The sequence below is a fragment of the Spermophilus citellus genome (assembly GCF_964194105.1).
Source record: "Spermophilus citellus genome assembly, chromosome: 3".
NCBI classification, from domain to species: Eukaryota; Metazoa; Chordata; class Mammalia; order Rodentia; family Sciuridae; genus Spermophilus; species Spermophilus citellus.
The window spans coordinates 58,117,026-58,129,392 of NC_138184.1; the positions used below are offsets into that span (position 1 = coordinate 58,117,026).

At 44.2% G+C, this 12,367-nt stretch overlaps 1 long non-coding RNA gene across 5 annotated transcripts in view; it reads left to right on the forward strand.

Moving 5' to 3' along the window:
• LOC308644430 overlaps nucleotides 1-12,367 on the forward strand; it is a 248,779-nt gene that overhangs the window by 72,389 nt on the left and 164,023 nt on the right. For all 5 annotated transcript variants that reach the window (XR_014021001.1, XR_014021002.1, XR_014021003.1 and 2 more), the window contains one exon: nucleotides 3,126-3,924. This is a non-coding gene — a long non-coding RNA (uncharacterized lncRNA). The remainder of the gene's footprint in view (nucleotides 1-3,125; nucleotides 3,925-12,367) is intronic.

The window sequence follows — 12,367 nt, forward strand, 5'->3', positions numbered from 1 at the left end:
CTCCCCAACACACCACTGCTACATGGTTTTGATGGAGACCAAACAAGGGAACCTCAACAAGACACCAGAAGGGGCAGCTGTGTTTCCAAGCACCACACAAGGTTTGAATAATGCAGAGTTTACATTAAATACCTCACAGGACTAACTAGGTGCAGAATAAACTGTCTACTGATAAGGCCTGGGCCTTGGGATAGGGGTGAGTTCTTCTCAGCAGCTTGTGACTTACGCTGGCAGAGAAAGCGGTCACAGCCACCACCCTTGGGGGGCCACTCTCAGTTCTCTCTCTAAGGAACAGGTACATCTGGGAATCTGAAGCAACAGACCATCCAGAAACCAGACGAGTATTTGGCTCTACCAGAAGGCTGACTCTTGGTTTTCGATATGCAAACACTAAGGATGTTTGTTTTCATCTTCTTTACCAGGAAGATAAATGTCGTTTACTTTTCAAGAGAATGGTTTGGGGCCAAAGATTTTCCTTCTCTTACAAATAGAAACTAGAGAGTGGAACTGAGAGTGTATAAACTTGGGTTCCTACTGTCGGGAAGCAGACCTTAAAGCCATCTGCTAATGTCATCAGGCATCCAAGGGGATCCCCAGGTTTTAATCTTAGAGCTGCGCTGGATCTCCAGAGGCTGGCCACATTTACTGAGGCTCAGTCACCTCTCAGATTATTTCTTGATTTTTTTGGAGGGGGTACTGGGGTATGAACTCTGGGGGCACTCAGCCACGGAGCCCCATCCCCAGCCCTATTTTGTATTTTATTTAGAGACAGGGTTTCTCTGAGTTACTTATCACCTTGCTTTTGCTAAGGCCAGCTTGGAACTCACAATCCTCCCACCTCAGCCTCCTTGAGCTGCTGGTATTATAGGCATGTGCCACTGCACCCAGCCTCCCCAGATTATTATTGTACCCAGAAAAGGGCATTTTCATATCTCTCTCTCTCTCTCTCTCTCTCTCTATATATATATATATATATACACACACACACACACACACACACACACACACACACACACACACACACATATTTGTTCTAATTAGTTATACATGACAGCAGGAAGGGCATTTTGTTGCGGTCTTCCTTGACCTTTATCCTCCGCACTTGAGTGAATTATTAATTAATGCAGACCCTGCTAAAGTACCATTCAGTATAACTCTCACTTCTCCTGGTCTTTTTTCCTTTTTGATTTAGCAAAAGTTTCTAGAAATGATAGCTGGTCTCTTGGACTACCCTGGTGACATTTACATACAACTGAAAATTGCTACCAAGCCTTCTCTCTCTTTTTTTTTTTTTTTTTGCTGGTGAATTGCTAGAAAACGATGGAATAGGTTATTTTGGCTTGGCTCCAGCTATGTGTGAAATGCCAGACCCAGCAGGGCCACACTGGTTCATGCTTCTTTGAGGACCGGAGAGCAGCAGAAGTTGTAGAGGGTTTGGAAGTGGATGGGGTGGGGCTGGGCACATGGGAGGCCTCCACAAAGCACACACAACAGGTGGGTTATTTGCTATGTATGCCTCCAGCAAATTACCACTGAGGTGAGATGACAAAGGCAGAATGGCTTTGACTTTCAAATTCAGTGAACTTGGAGCATCTGATCGTATTGTTAAATCAGTCAGGAAATAGAAAACTGCCTATCCAGAGTCAAGATCATCAAAGAGGAAAAATTGGGATGAAGATGATATCAAAACTGTATTCAGCTGTATTCAAGTGGGCACAGTCTTGTTCGCCTGTAATCCCAGCGGCTTGGGAGGCTGAAGCCCAAGGATCACAAGTTTGAAGCCAGCCTCGGGAACTCAGCGAGACTGTAAGCAACCTAGTGAGTCCCTGTCTCAAAGTAAAAAAAAGGCAGGCCGGGGATGTGGCTCAGTGGTTAAGTGCCCCTGGGTTCAATCCCTGGTACAAACAAACAAACAAAAAAGAAACCAAACCCCAAACTGTATTCAAAATGCACAGAGAAACTTTAAATAAATTCACATGTGTATGTACATTTGTGTTTATGAATTCTTTTTTTTTTTTTTTTTTTTTTTTTTTGCTACCAGGGTTTAAACCCAGGGGCACTTAACCAGTGAGTCACATCCCCAGCCCTATTTTGTATTTTATTTAGAGACAGGGTCTCACTGAGTTGCTTAGGGTCTCACTAATTTGCTGAGGCTGGCTTTGAACTCACAATCCTCCTGCCTCAGCCTCCCGAGCCGCTGGGATTACAGACATGGGCCATCGCATCCAGCCTATATGAATACTTTTTAAGAATTAGGTTCAAGTCTTTGTTCTGCTACCATCCTGCCATATGGCCTTGAGGGACTTATATCATCTCTCTTAACTTGCATTTCCTTATCTGTAACACTACCAACATCATAGGATTGTCAGAGGCTGCAACTAAATAAAGCATGTCCTATGCCTGGTACATAGTGTGTGCCCACTGTAAGTAGTAGCTTTCAAAATCATGGACAACCTTTTACTACAGTGGGTACAAACAGGTTCTGTTTCTACTGTCAATGCAGAAATGACTTGTGGCTGTCTGGGGTGCTATGTTAAGAAAGACCTGTGGCTAGGCTTGGTGGAAAAGATTTACCTGATCCATTATTGACGTCTGCTACTGACAGACTGGGGAGGGGGTGTATTTGCCCCATTGAGTCCAATGGAAAGGTCAAAAAGTGTCAGAGACGGTCACCATGAGCGGGATAACATGGGAACATCTTTCTTCCCTTCTCAGCCTCATATTTCCTAATGAGAAATGAATTAACCAAAAAAAATTTTTTTTTTTAACTGGGGATTGAACCCAGGGGTGTTTAACCACTGAGCCACATCCCAGCCCTTTATATTTTTTTTATTTAGAGACAGGGTCTTGCTGAGTTTCTTAGGGCCTTGCTGTTAATGAGTCTGGCTTTACTTTATACTTGTGATCCTCCTGCCTCAGCCTCCCGAGACCCTGGTATTATAGGAGTATGCCACTGCACCCGCCAGAGCAAAATTTTTTGATTGCTGTGGTCTCTCTGAATTGGAAACTCCTGATTCTAATCTAAGTGCTGCACACTGTATTATTGGCTTGAAATGTTAATGCATTTCCATAGGATTATAAAGTTAATTTTTCTGTGTAACCTTGTTCTATGGCCCTGTTTTCAGGAACGTCCTCCATCCCATCAGCAAAAGAGTGTGTAAGCAAGAAAATGAAGCTGTGTTTAAGGAGTCCTCCTCATCTGCTGTGTGCTCTTATCCAGTCAAAAACCTCTCTGGGCTTTTTCTATCACCTGGAAAATGGAAGAAAGATTATTTCTGTCCTCTCCTGACTCTGAGATATGGACCAAGTGAATGAGTTCATGTTTCCACCATGCTTTGAAGTTGTCAGAAGACAGATTGTATGTGACTCTGAAGTCTTGGGTCTTCCCATGAAAATGTGGCTCAGAAATTCCTCCCTGGATATGACCCACTTAATATCTATCTGATGGCCTATAGCTTTGCTATAGCACAGCCATGGCTGCAGAAGGAAAAAGAGATTAAAAAAAAACAAACCCAGACCTGATCATTTTCTTTCAAAGTCGAGCTTTCCTTAAGTGTAAATTATATGGCCTCTGCCGAGGTTAAAAGTATCATCAAAGCTGAAAGAAGGTTGGTTGAAATAGTCCACTTGGCAAAAATGGCTTCCACAGAACAACAACTAGAGCTGCTTTCAAAGAGACTTAAAGCCACCTTGTTGGGAAAGGAGCAAATGGCTCCGTGGGGTTGAAATATCTTGGCTCCTTAATAGTGATGACAGTTGATCCCAGTGCCAGATTCTGTTCCAGTGGATAAAGTCTGAACTTGAAAGATGTCACAGTATTCCCCAAAGCTAACATTCCTAAGAAAGACTGCATTGTCAGCAGGGGAAAAGTGACCCTGGCTCTCACCTTGGTTATACCTCTGGGACAGAAAGACCCAAGCCAAGGTAGGTAAACAGAATAACTTTTGCTTCTTCCTGAGCACCTCAGGGACCTAAAGCAAGGACTACCTGTAGGTTCTAGGCAGCAACAAAGAGTCATAGATACTGCAACAGGATTTTATTTTCATTTTTTGGTACTAGGGATTGAACCAGGGGCACTCAACCACTGAGCCCCATCCCCAGCCCTTTTTGTATTTTATTTAGAGACAGGGTCTCCCTGAGTTGCTTAGGGCCTTACCAAGTTGCAGAGGCTGGCTTCGAACTCGCAATCCTCCTGCCTCAGCCTCCTGAGCCTCTGGGATTACAGGCGTGAACCGCCTGTTAGAACAGAGCTCTCTCTCAGTTTCAATCCAGGTGTGTTGATATGACAGATTCAAAACAGTAAGGCAAACCCGCCAACAGTCAGCCCTCTATCCCTGTGGGTTCCTCCTCTGCCTGGTCAACCAACTGCTGATGAAAAATATTTGCAAGAAGAAGTTTGCCCCTATGCTGAACAAAAGTATGGACTTTTGTCATAATTATCTAAAAGATAGTTTTCCATAGCATTTACATCATCTGAGGTATTATAAGTCATACGGAGATGACTAGAAATGTATGGGAGGGTGGGTCCAGGTTATATGCCAATACTAAGTCCCTTTATATAAAGGTCTTGCACATCTGAAGGTTTTGTGAGTGTCCTGGACTCAATCCTGTGTGGACACTGAGGGATGATGTGTACGATCAATCGATCCAACTCTATTTATTTATTTATTTATTTGGTTATTTAGTGGTGCCGGGGATCGAACCCAGGGCCTCGTGCTGCTAGGCAAGCGCTCTACCACTGAGCCACATTCCCAGCCCTGACCCCTTTCTCTTGACAGATCATCTTTTATACCCAGCCCATGTCCAGTCCCACCTCCCCATGTCCCTCCTTTAAGGGTACCCAAAGAGGCCAAATTACCATGTGGAATTATACAACCAGATCAGTAGAGCGGTCTCGAGTGTGACTCCCCTCATTTTCCTTTTGGAGGGAAGGGTGGAGACGCATTGCCTGATGCAGCATCTGGATGTGACCCACTTAATATCTATCTGATGGCCTACAGATTTGCTATTAACACAGCCATGGTTGCAGAAGGAAAAAGAGATAAAAAAAAAAAAACTTTCTGAGTTTGTTCTGTGAGCTCAGAATGGTTTTTGCATTTTTTAATGGCTAGAGTAGGGGGTGTGGGGGATTGAAAAACATTTCAGGGCATGAAAATCAACTGGATTCAGATTACAGTGGCTACAAACAATGCTGTTGGGTACAGTCACACCCCTTTATTTACATAGTGTGTCTGCTGCTTTGGCATTACAGTTGAGCAGTGGAGACTTTCTAACTCACAAAGCCTGAAATATCTATCGAGCAGTGGAGACTTTCTAACTCACAAAGCCTGAAATATCTATTGTCGTCATATTTACAATGCTGACCCTGGTCTAGTCACAGTCTGGTGAAAAGGGGTTTCAAGGGGTCCTTGGATAAATGTGAAGTGTGTTCCCTGTGATTCAGATGTTCCCTTAGATGACTGGTGTCGGACTTGGGCTTGAAAATGGCTAAGGGGTCCATGGTCCAGGGTCCTCCTCCTTGCAGGGAATCTGAAGGCCAGAGAGAGGTTGACCAGTACTCTGGCATGGATACTGGCCAAGCTGCATTTCCAGAATATGTGGGGGTTATGGATGCATGGATTATCCCAAGGATCAGATCTGGGATAGGAGGGGGTGGGAGGGAGGGAGAGAGGGAGGGAGGGAGAGATGGAGGGGAAGGGGGAAGGGAGGCAGGAGGAGGGGAAAGAGAGGGAGGGAAAGAGGGAGAGAGAGGGAGAGAGGGAGAGAGAGGGAAGGAGGGAGAGAGAGAGGGGAAGTGAAGGAGGGAGGCAGGGAGGGGGAGAGAGAGAGAGAGAGAGGGAGGAAGAGGGAGAGGGGGGAAGCCTATAGCATATGTCTCACCAAAAGGTGAAAGATGGAGAAAGGAGCCAATATGACAGCCATTGGTTACATGAGTATTTGAAATGTGTCTCGTCTGAATTGAGGTGTGCTATGTGTTAAATACACATTAGATTCCAAAGAATTACAGACAAAGAAAATGAACATGAGAGATGAGAGGGAGAGAGAGAGAAAGAAGAAGAAGGAAGAGGAGGGGAGGAGGAGGAGGAGGAAAGGAGAAGAGAGGAGAAAGTGTGGGCTCTTCTTGGTTGGGGGGACCTCAGCAGTAAGAGGTCGGGGTACTCCACTAGGGCCTAGAACTTAGGACGGGGACACAGGGGGCCACCTGGCACAGATGCCTTGCTTTTGTCCCAGCAAAGTCAAACCTTTCTATCCTGCTGTGAGAGAACAGTTAACAGGAGAAGGTGAGAGGGAAGGTGACTGTGACAAGAGACAGGCATCCTATCCGCTCTCTTCAGCTTCTCACGATTACCTTTCCCAGATTCAAGTTTATAAAGATGGTGAAACCAGAAACAGGCAAGTGTTTTATTAATGTCAGGAGCTGTGTTCACCCCATGTACCACTATGGGTTGAGCAACCCACCATGCCAGAGCGCATCCATATGCTTATTTATGAGTTCTTGCAATTCTCTGATATTGGTATGGATACACCTGTTTTGTAGGTAACAAAGCTGTGGTTCAGGGGGTTTAGGGGACATGCTGAAGATCTCACATGAGCAAGCATGAGAGCTAGGATTTAGTTTCCTGGATTCCCAAATGCATGCTCTTCCCACTGTACCCTGGAGGACTTTCACCTTGGGAGTGGCATTTTGGTGCAGTATTTGTGTCGAGAACCCCGTCCCTTTGTTATGGTAGTATGCACCAAACCCTATTATTGTCAAGGAACAAGCGTTTGCAGGTCATCTTAGGAAACAAGTATTGTTAGCAAAGATACACACTTTCCTATGTCACCAAATGGTGAATTCCAACTCTGATGTGGCAGTTTCAAAATCGGAAGTTCTTGACCTCAGATTGCAGTATTGCCTCACAGCCGGAAGCAGTTTATGGCGTGGAGTAGCTTAGAGTCATCTGAACCATTTCATACATGTTGTGTCAGTTGGCTGCATCCTTACAACAGCCTGTGGGGCAGGTAAGGAAATTACCATCCTTATTTTTCAGGTGAGTAAACACAGGCTTAAATGCTCAAAATGTAGCACTCAGTGAACAGTGTATTGGGTAAATGACTGTACCCACTCCATGATGTGGAGACCTAGTCATTGGTCCATGATCATCCATTCTCTGACTTGGTTACCAGCCTTGGAGCCCCCATCTCTGTATACTGCATTGTCCAGCATAACTTCCAATCCATTAATCACCTTGGGTGTAGTGGATTCAAAGTAGGCATTAGTGGTCTCTCATTATGCTCTAACAGAAGAGTCATGTTCTAAGCAAATCTTTTATAGTAAGTAGCATGTTGAAGTGACTCAGAGTGCCTGAGGTTTTGTTTCTTTCTTTCTTTTTTAAATTTAGAGGCAGATTTGGAATTAAAAATATCTTGATCAAAATCCTCTTGCTAACCAGCCTCAGTGGCTCATGCCTGTAGTCCCAGTAGCCTGAGAAGCTGAGGCAGGAGGATTGCAAGTTCAAAGCCAGCTCAGCAATTTAGTGAGGACCTAAGCAACTTAGGAAGACCATGTATTCAAATAAAAAATAAAAAAGACTGGAGATGTGGCTCGGTGGTTGAGTGTCCCTGGCTTCAATCTCTGGTATCTCCCTACCAAAACAAACAAAAAAAATCCTATTGTTTCCCCTAATTCAGTACATTTCCATGAAGGCAGCAGGCCTGGTGTCTAGTTCTACTCTGACATTTATTGGCCATCCAACTTTGCACAAGGTATTGTCTCCATTGTAAAATGGCCTAACGATACCACTGCATAACATTGAGCAGTAATACGAATTTAAATATATCTACACACCATGCCTGGCCTATAGCAGGTACTAGAGAAATGGTAACCATTTTTATTTAAGGTGACAGTTTTAGTCATCTTCTTTGTTGCTCTGACTAAAATACCTGACAAGAACAATTGAGAGGAGGACAAGTTTATCTTGGTTCATGGTTTCAGAGGTTCAGTCCATGGTCAGCCACCTCCATAGCTCTGGGCCCAAGGTGAGGCAGAACATCATGGCAGAAGGGTGTGGGGGAGGGAGTTAGATGGGGACATGACAACTAGGAAGCAGAAAGACAGACAGCTTAGTTCACTAGAGACAAAATATAAACCCCAAAGTAACACCCCTGACTACTTACTCTAGCCACACCCTACCTGACTCCAGTTACCAGCTATTGATCCATATCAGTGGATTAATCCACTGATTATAAAGCTCTAATAACACAGTCATTTCTCCTCTGAATATTCTTGCGTTGTTTCAGACATGAGCTTTTGGGGGACCCTTTGTATCTATACCATAATAGTGACCAACAAATTGATTTCTTGAGGTTCACTATGCTCTCTTTCGATGACAGAGGGTAACCATGACTTTATAGGAAAGGAACTGGGTTAGGCTGTTTTGTCTAGACAACAGGAAGCAAACTCAGAGAGTCTACAGACCAGCTCTCCTCAGACCTCTGAGAACCATCTCGGGGGCATTGCTGAGCACAAGAGTCCAAGTCAATGAAAATCCTGGGGGCTTGAGGGAGCCATATTTTGAATTCTATTCTGTTCTATCCTGGAATTGGTAGGTTCTGTTTAAAAGTTCCAATCCTGACTTTTCTACAGGTAAACTAAAAGAATAATCTTTCATTTATTCAGTCCAAATTCAGCCCTTTTTGCTATTGTCGTTTGGAAGCAGCAATTAATCTTGAAGGATGAAAGGATTATGTGGTTAGAAAAGACAACTGGGGAAAACAGCGTTTTTCAAGAGTATCTCTATACATTTCCTCTGGAATAAACTGAACTCACTAAATAAATTAGATCCCATGAAAGCATAATTTTCTAATTCATCAACTAATTAATCACGGATGCAATGACTGAGCCCGAATGATTTTTTTACCACATAGATATAAATTGTTATTGTGCAAGTGAAAAACAATTTATTTTTAAAATAATGGATGAAAAATCTCCCTTGGAAATGCCTCTAAGATCTTTTCCCTGAAGAAATAAGACTCTGATTTAAAAATTTCTTTGTGTCATCAGTTTCTTCCTTAGTGCCATACAACAAGGCACTGCCAATTTGCACTTTATTTACTCTATTTTGTTGCCTATGGTCCTGGAACGACTTTGTTAGCATCACCACAGCTGCACACATTTACCTTTGTGCAAGGTTTCTTTTTCTTTTAGTTTTCTAACTATTCAGAGTGCCTGTTATGGCTAGGATGGGAGGTGTCCTCCAAAAGCTCACATGTGAGACAAGCAAGAAGGTTCAGAGGAGACATGACTGGGTTGTGAGAGCCTTAACCCAACCAGTGAATGAACCCCTGATGGGATTAAATGGATGGTGGCTGGAGGCAGGTGGGTGTGGCTGTAGGAGGGGGCATTGGGGGCGTGGCTTTGGGGTCTCTATTTGTCTCTGGAGAGTGGAGTCTCTCTCTGCTTCCTGATCACCATGTGAGCTGCTTCCCTCCACCACACTCTTCCTCCATGATGTCCTGCCTCCCCTCGAGCCCTGAGGAATGGAGCCTGCTGTTTGTGGACTGAGACCTCTGTGACCACCGAGCTCCTAAATAAACTCTTGCTCCTCTACAGTTGTCTGGTCAGGTCCTTTACTCACAGCTGTGAAAAAGCTCACTTAAACAGTGCCTTTCAATGGAGGGTCTACTGTATTTTTTTTTCCTACCCACCCCTTGACCTAGCACATAGTCAGCAATAAACATCACTGGACGTGGAATTGAATGCTTGGGTATTTTGTTCTGAGGAAGACCACCTTTGCCACCATTTGGGTAACAACCCATTCAATGGATAAGAGAGAGAACAAGCCATGTCGTTTCAGACGGGGTGAATCTGGGAAATGCACTTCCACTGGATTTGGAAGTATTTATCTTCTCTAAGTAGGAAAAGTCCAATTAGAATCCTCCAGGCTAATATTACTTGGTCACAGATCCCTTTATTTCCTTTAAGGTCACATTCTTTCTGGAGTGTTCCATGCCATAAAACACATGGTCAGGGAGCCTGTGTTGCATCGAATGTCCCTCCAGGCTCTCTTTCTTCGACTTGTCCCATCTTTTCAGATTGTTTTTGTGGCCACACGTCTCCAGCTTGAACCCAAGCATCCCCCGGTTGCGAAACACCCGCAGCCCTGGGGCTGCAGGGCAGGCATCTGCTTCCAGGCCAGACAAACAGATAGAGCCTCTCTCCTCTGGGCACTGGTCTTTACGACCACAGCAGCTATGTTGCTCTCAGGGTAATCCCAATCTAAACAGCCAATATTTAAACGACATAAACCTTTTCCTTGGGAGCATCCACTTTTGCAGAAGACCTCACACAGCCCCTCCTGAATGCTACAGATTTGCCCTCCCTTCCTTCTGGGCGGCAGACGCTGTTCCTTTTCAAGAGCTGGCTTGGGAGATTATTTGGATTGGATCCTGCTGGCCTGATGCAGGGTGCTTGGCTGGTTTGGACTTCCTGGCTCTGCTGATGATACTGTATAGCAGGAGCAGAGAATGAGACTTGGTAAATCAGCCACCCTGATCTTGGACAATTTACAGCATATGATGAGAATATAATGTAATTTAATATCTACGTGTGCATATATTGTCTAACTATCTACACATTGATCCATCATTTCCCAGGAATCATTTTTAGGAGCCATCTTGAATATCAGAGTGACAATTGCAGCCACTGTACTGTATAGTGCACAGTACATACAACTGTACATAGCAACTTTGATCACCATGATGTAACGTGTGTGGAACACTTACTATATTCCAGTTGTTTCCATGAACTACTCTAGGAATTTTCATAACCGCCTTGTGAAATTTTACTGTGTGTTTATACATGAAGGTACCGAGGTTCGGAAACTGGGGATGGTAGACAAATATAATTTATCAAGGGAAAAACCGATTCTGTAATAAGGAAGGGTGGTTAGCAAATGTGCTCTACCTATGATCCTCAAAGAGGGGACATTTCTTCTGGGGGAGGGAGGTGCATTATCAAACTCTCCATGCGTGGGGTGATGAAGTGTATGGGAAGGTTACACAAAAAGCATTGTCAATATTTTATTTTATGGGGCTGGGGTGGTGGCTCAATGATAGAGCGCTTGCCTAGCACACATAAAAATAAGTAAATAAATTAATGAAATAAAGATACTGTGAAAAAAATTTAATTTCATACTTGCAAATTAAATAAAAACTAATCATTTTAAAAATATAATTGAGGGAAAACAATTATATTTTGAAGAGTCTTGCCATGTAGTTATATAGAGAAGATATTTCTATATTTGGGATTTTATTGACTTTTTTTTTTGTACTGGCAATTGAACCCAGGGGCACTTAACCACTGAGCCCCATCCCCAGCCCCTTTTAGATTTTATTTAGAGACAGGGTCTCACTGTAAGTTGCAGAGGCTGGCTTTGAATTCGAGGTCCTCCTCTCTCAGCCTCCTGAGCCGCTGGATGACAGTCGTGTGTCACCGCGCTCAGCTGAGGTTTTATTGACTCTTAATGAAAGGAGGAAGAGATCGGCCTGTCCCTCAAAGGGGTGTATTTCTGAAACTCTGGGGGTTGGTGTGGGATATTCAGGTTCACCAAAAAGGCCACAGGTTGCAAAAGGCTACACTGATCCAAAGCACTTGGCAACTGTCACATTTTCACTCCTTTCAGAGTTGCGCTGACCCAGCACAGGCTGAAAGTTAGGTTCTTCCTGCAGTTTCCCCAAGCGGCCCCGATTCCCTGAGCAAACTGACGTGGCTTCTCAAGTTCCCCCTGGGGCATTCTGGCTGGGCTAGGTTGGGCATTGTGCAGAGCATGTCCGTTCCCTGGGGTGGCTGTGGAAATCGGACCTCAAACTTCGGAATTTATGGTCCGATGAGCGAAACCAGCCCTGCGGGGCCAGACAAAGATCAGGAAAGGGGTGTTTGGACTGAAGCCAGCAATAAAATCCTCTTTCCCCATACATGGCTATCTAGGAATTTTTTTTTCCTCCCCAAATTCAAGGTTAAATGAAGAAAATCATAGCTACCTAATGGTGGAAAGGACTTTGGCCACTGTTGATGGCAATTGCTATATATTCATAGGCAGAAAACCAGGGCTCAGACTGGGCTTCCCAGAGGGTGCAGAGAAATGGCTGAACCAGTGCATCTGACATTGACCCTGCTTCCCCATGTCCTGCTTCATGACAGTTAAGACCAGCAGCCAGAGTGGCTCTCTCTCTCTTGCTTATGTTTTGCTTTGTGTTTTTATTTTTATTATTTTGGTTTTGGTACTCGGGATTGAACCCAGGGGCGCTCAATCCCTGAGCCACATCCCCAGCCCTTTTTATTTTTAGACAGGGTGTCACTGAGTTGCTTAGGGCCTTGCTAAGT